This window comes from Microtus oregoni, unplaced genomic scaffold, assembly GCF_018167655.1.
Source record: "Microtus oregoni isolate MIOR12 unplaced genomic scaffold, Mior012 000020F_ref0000438, whole genome shotgun sequence".
In the NCBI taxonomy this organism is placed as follows: domain Eukaryota; kingdom Metazoa; phylum Chordata; class Mammalia; order Rodentia; family Cricetidae; genus Microtus; species Microtus oregoni.
The window spans coordinates 34709665-34715664 of NW_024543079.1; the positions used below are offsets into that span (position 1 = coordinate 34709665).

General features: G+C 43.5%; 1 protein-coding gene across 2 annotated transcripts in view; it reads right to left on the reverse strand.

Annotated features, from left to right (window-relative positions):
- The window catches only part of Shld1 (shieldin complex subunit 1), a 71137-nt gene extending 66497 nt beyond the window's left edge, over positions 1-4640 (reverse strand). Inside the window, exon 1 of one of the 2 annotated variants that reach the window (XM_041670669.1) lies at positions 4617-4640. The gene's annotated coding sequence lies outside the window, so the exon portion shown is untranslated. Of the gene's footprint in view, positions 1-3852; positions 3891-4616 lie in introns of those variants that run through there. The other variant, XM_041670668.1, reaches the window with a different exon arrangement.
- Between the last annotated feature and the right edge of the window lie 1360 nt (positions 4641-6000).

Consider the following 6000-nt stretch of genomic DNA (forward strand, 5'->3'; position numbering starts at 1 on the left):
AGAGTTAGTTCTAGAACAGCCAGGGCTACCCTGTCTTGAAAAACTGAAAGAAAAAAAAAACTGGAAGAAAAACAAAACAAAACAAAAAAGAACTCAAAGGAGACCAGAACTTAATAACAGAATGAATAGAGAAGTGTTAAGAAGGACCTGGAAGTCAATTAGAAGAGACAATTGGATGCCACAGCTGTGCTACCAAGGGAGTTGAGAGAACACAAGGAATAGCTTTGGAAGAAAGAATTATTTCAAATCAAGGAACACTGTACAGCTATTAAAATGATAGAACTAATGAAAAAGAATAAAATGGTAGAACTCGAAAGAGCTCAAAGACATATCTTTAATGGAAGAGGCAATTTCAGAATACTATGAGCAGTGTAATAAGGACAGTTTACCATTGTCAAGTATATAGTACATGGGACTCCCATGCTGCTCCCACTGCCTGAGCCCAGCGTGAAGGCCCCCAGCCTCCCCAGTCTGAGCAGCCCCAGGCAAAGACAGCAAGTGTACAAGCAAACCAACACTGATGCCTGGCAAGGACACCCAGTCACAGGCTGCAGACTTTTGCCCAGACGGAGGATAAGCCAAGGTATCAGCTGATCGTTCCTAAAAGGAGTGGAAAGATAAGTTCCCCCAAAACAGAACATCCCGTCTCTCGGTCTCTCTGCAGGCATACTGACAGCTGAGCAGGCCTGGAGCTTCAGCAGGGACCTCTGCACGGCACCTCTGGCTTCGCTTCGGTGCAGGAGGCTTGTGGAAGGGAGGGAAAACGTCACAGATGCGAACAGTATATTCTGCCTGCCTTAAAAGACCAGCAAACTGATGCACTAATGAGAGGAATCACTGCTGTGGTATTTTGCTTTGTATTTTGAATCATTTAAACTAAATGCTCAAAATTCCAAGCTGAGCACTGTGCCAAAACAAAGTAAAAACAACCCTGCGGAAGGCAGAACCCTTGGCACTATAAAATAAGCATATGTACATCTGCTTCTAAACACACTGTCCAAGAGTCAGCAAATGTATGAGGGAGAATACAATGGGACAGAGGAAAGCCAGGATTGAGCCCGATCCTCGTTACACCAGACATGTGCCTTACCACTAAACTATGCTCCTAGCCCTAAATAATGAACTTACATAGTTTCTCTTCTGAAAATAAAAAGACAGAAAAGACAGCACAAGAACAACATCAGTATTAACACCACTAGAAAACCACACCCTGAGCTGGGTGGTGGTGGTGCACGCCTTTAATCCCAGCACTCGGGAGACAGAGGCAGGTGGATCTCTGAGTTTGAGGCCAGCCTGGTCTACAAGCTAGTTCCAGGACAGCCAGGACTGTTATATAGAGAAACCCTGTCTTGACAAACAAACAAACAAAAAGAAATGAAAAGAGAAAGAAAGAAAGGAAGGACAGACGGACGAACAAACAAAAGAAAGGGAAACTACAGCCCTTTATCACAAACACACATACAGGAGTCCCTATAGAACATCAACAGTGTACACGAAGGATATGGCTCTAGAGACTGGAGGTGCAGCTCAGTTATACTGGGAGGACCTATGCGCTTCACACAGTCCTCCAATACACACACACACCACGCACAAAATGGAAGGGAATGACTATATTTTAGGACTAGATGGAACTAACACCCAAAATTCAATAATTTTTTAAAAATCATTTTATTTATTCTTTTGGTTGCTTGGGTTAGACAGTTTCATGTATCTGGAGGTGACTTTGAACTTGCTGTGTAGCTGAAGAGGAGGCTGAACTTCTGACTCTCCTATTTCTACCTCTGACATGTTGGGGTGAAAGGTGTATGCCTGGTTTGTGTGCACTGGAGAGCAAATCCAAGGCTTTGTTGATGATAAGCGAGCACTCTGCTAATTCTACTAACGGAACTACATCCTCAGCCTTCAGAGTTATTTTAACCTCTGCCAATCCAGCTGTATACCCTCACACATTAGTAATAGAATGAATGACAAGCCCACAACTACACATGCAAACTTTTGATAAATACCATTACTCAAAAAGTTAGGAATAGAAAACGTCTTCGTCAGCCTTATAAAGGGTGGTTCTGAAAGTCCATGGTAAGGATGGTCAGTAAGGCTGGCTAAATGTTTTCATCTTGAAATCAGGAGCAAAGCACGAATGTCTACGCTTGCCATTTCTGGTCAGTGTTGTGCTAGAAGTTTTAGAGAGCACAATTGACAAGAAAATGAAATGAAAGGTGTCCGGATTGGAAAAAGTGCCACAAAATTATCCCCATTAACAAGACTCGGGGTAGGGGACGCGGCTTGGTGGTAAAGCATTGTCTAGCAAGTTCCAGGCTCTGGGTTCAGTCCTCAGGGCAAAAATCAAACAAACCCAGAAGACATGATCTTACTCAGAAAACCTTAAAGAATCCACAAAATAAATTAAAAAACTAAACAACTTTCACGAGGTTGCTAGATTCAGGACCAACATGCACACAATCACGTGTATTAACGCACATTAGTGATCAAAAACCTCAAAGGTGAATCAGAACCGATTTACATTTATAAAAGCACAGAAATAAAACAGGGCTCTATTAAGTAAGCTCAAGACGTACACTAAAGAAAAGGAAGACATTCCGGGTTCATGCATCAGAAGCCAGTGTCTTAAAATGGTACTATTCACCAGGGGTGGTGGCACATGCCTTTAATCCTAGCAGAGACAGGCCCATCTCTGAGTTTGAAACCAGGTGATCTACACAGCAAGTTCCTGTCCAGCCAAGGCTACATACATAGTGAGACCCTGTCCTGAAATGAAATAAAACAAAATAAGATGAAATAAAATAAAAATAAGGTTACTAAACTAACCTAAAGGAAGAAAAAAACAAAAACAAAAACAAAAAAAAAAGGAGAGAAATCAGTGCAAGCCAGATGTGATTCCAGCATCTGGGGACACACAAGCAGGAGGACCTTGAATTCAGGGCCATCCTGGACTGTGTAGCAAGACACTGTCTCAAAAGGCCAAACAAGAGAAACCTGTAAAGTGAGGAAGACCATAGTGCTGGCACAAAGGCAGCGAAAGAGAATAGCTAGCCCCGAAGTAAAACCACACTGATGGGCAGTCGGTGGAGTACTTTGGAAAATAATAGTTAGGAAGGTCCTGATCATTAGAAAAATAAAAATATGCAATGGGGTTCAATACAGTTATGCATTTTTGGGCATTAAAGGAATGCAATTCTCTCAAGCCCCAACAACAAGCCTTACAAATCCCTGGCCAAAGAAGCTAGTCACATTCTGTTTGATTCCGTCTACATAGCATGCAAATTAGACAACCATAGAGGCAGATTAGCGTTCTGGTCACAGGACTGGGGTTGGGGCAGGTGGCTCCCGGGTTCAGGATTATGTTCCTCAGGAGTTTTCTTTGGGGTGATGAACAATCCAAGGTTGTGATGATAATTTCACAATGCCGCTAAGGTACAAAACGGATTGTAGTTTACAGTTCAGAGTTTATGAAAATTAAATTACTAATATGGTTGTTTAAAATTAGAATAGACCCGACTTTAATCCCAGCAGAGGCAGAAAGATCTGGAAATTCCAGGCCATTCAGATCTTGTGAGTTTGGTTATGTAGAGAGAGACACTGTCTCAAAAAGCAAAACCAACAAAACAACAATAATTGGAACTAGTCCTGATCCCGACTGCTAAATTCCAGCGCAGGTAAGAAGGGTGCAGTGGGCAGGGCTTGGGGCGGAGGGGCCGGGGCAGGTGCCAGGGAAACCCCGTGGAATAAAGTGTCGCGAGAGCCGCTCCTCCCTTCCCTGCTCCTTTCCCTAGGCGCTCCAGAAAGGAGGAGAAAAGCGGCAGGGATTCCTCCTCCAGGCCCCAAGTCACTCACCCCACGACGAGAGCCCGGAACCGGAAATGCCGGCTCCATCTTCGTTATGGGAAAAGCGAGGTTTAAAAGGAAGTAGTCTTTGCTGAGGTCAGAAAAGGGCAAAGCAAGGCAGCTGCGGCCATCTTAACTGAGGGCATTTTTTTCTGGTCTGTAAGTTCGTTTGGCAGGCAGCAAAGGAACTGGAATTTTGTTAGCATGAAAAATGTCTTCTAAAGAGGATAAGAAAGAAGAAAGCCGGTCTTGGAAGTCCACTCTGACCCCCAACCATGGGGAGGAGGTTGAGTGAGGCCAGACAATCATAAACTTTAAGGCCAACAAGATTCTCTCAAACAGGATGAAAGAAAATATTTTAATATTGTTGCATGGATTCTATTTGGGCTAGAATTTCTGAGCCACACACACACAAAAAAAAAAAAACAAGAAGGGGACGGACTATTGAAAGATAAAATTTGAGGGGCTGAAGATATGGCTTAGCCACAGAACGTGCAAATTCTTCTTGTCTCGGGACAGCACAGAGATTAATAGAAATGGGTTAATTTAGAAGGGCTAACCAAAAAGAAACCTAAGCTATTGACTGAGCTTTCATGATTAATAAGTCTCTCTGTCATTGCTGGGGAGCAGAGAGTCCAAAGAAAATGTCCGACTACAGGCTTTTTTTTTTTTTTTTTTGTATCCCAGATAAAGAGGACAATGCCAGACCAAAGAAACTATTACATCCAAGTCCAGATTGGAGGATCAACGATTTCATGGGGGCTGTTACTTACAGGAGCGTGGGTGACTCGAGTGCAGCCCTGAAAAGCCCATCGTTGCATAGGTGATGACGTATGAGGGCTGTTAGTGACAGCTATGTTACAGAAAACTCTCCTGTCCCCAACACTGGGGGAAGTCCCTCAAAAGTCTTGTAAGTTTCTTGTGGGTTCATGGACTTTCTGAGCCTCCACTCTCCCTCCATTCATGAGGAAATGCTCCAGTCTAGAGGAAACAGCGTCTCAGCAGTGCGTATTACCTTTTGTTTGCTTGCTTAGGTGCTGGGGGTCTTGCTTAGCAGGGACAAGTGCTCTGCCACTGAACTACATTGCCAGTCCTTGAGGCTTTTGTTTGTTTGTTTAATCTAGCTTGATAAAATGTCAGTTTAATAGCTGGCAATTCTTAAATAGAGATTGGAACAAATGTTAGGTATAATGAAAATATTTCAGGTCAGCAGTGAACTCACACATTTTAAAGAGGATGAAGCCAAAGAAACTTGTGCTGTTTCCGCAGTCTAGGTTCCACTAAATCTACATGGGTCTAGACTCAGTACCCAGCAAACGTTGTACAAGTGAAAGCTGTAGTTCAAGAAGTTAGTTGTTGTTGTTGTTTTTTCAGGCAATAAACTCAGAGAGGTTCAGTAGCTACAGCCATACACCTGTCAGTAGGAGAGCCAGAGTTCCGGCTTTAAGTCTCATCTCAGCTCCATGTCCAAGACGCTTTCTTACTTCTTCAACACAGACAGCTGAGGATAGTTCTGGGCCGTGGATTAGATATGTCTACCCCTAGCGTCGTCACATTAATTCCTTTTTTTTAAGTGACAAAATATTTGACAACCAAATTAAGCGGGGAAAGATGTATTTTGATTGACAGTTCCCAGGAACACAGTCTAGCCCCGCTGGGAAAACATGGCAGCAGGTGCAGGATGCATCTGCAGCCAGGGAGCCGAGAGTGACGGATGCTAGCTCAGTTTCTCCTCTGTGAGTCCTGCCCATGGAATGGTCCACAGTTAGGGTGGCTCTTTCCACCCCAATCAACCAGCATAGAAAGTTCCTCCCAGGCTTTCCCAGAGGCTTGTCTTCTAAGTGATTGTAGATTCTGTGGATAATCGGTTATTAGCCATCCAAATCTGCAATAGGTTCGCTGCTTACTATGGCCACTGTAGAATATTTTCAGAGTATTTCTCACTTGGCTAGCATTGTGTTAGTAGTGCTTTTCACGCTCGCAGTCCAACCTTCTGCTGTTTGTCGATATTTAAGGTGCTGCCCAGTGAGTGACACTAGGTGCTCAGAACTCCCTGGGAAGTAAAACTCAAACTCCCCTCAGAGCTGTGCGTCTAGCTGGGACCTCACAGTCTCTTTCATAGCAGTTAAGTGTGAACTTATTATCTAATTATGTTTT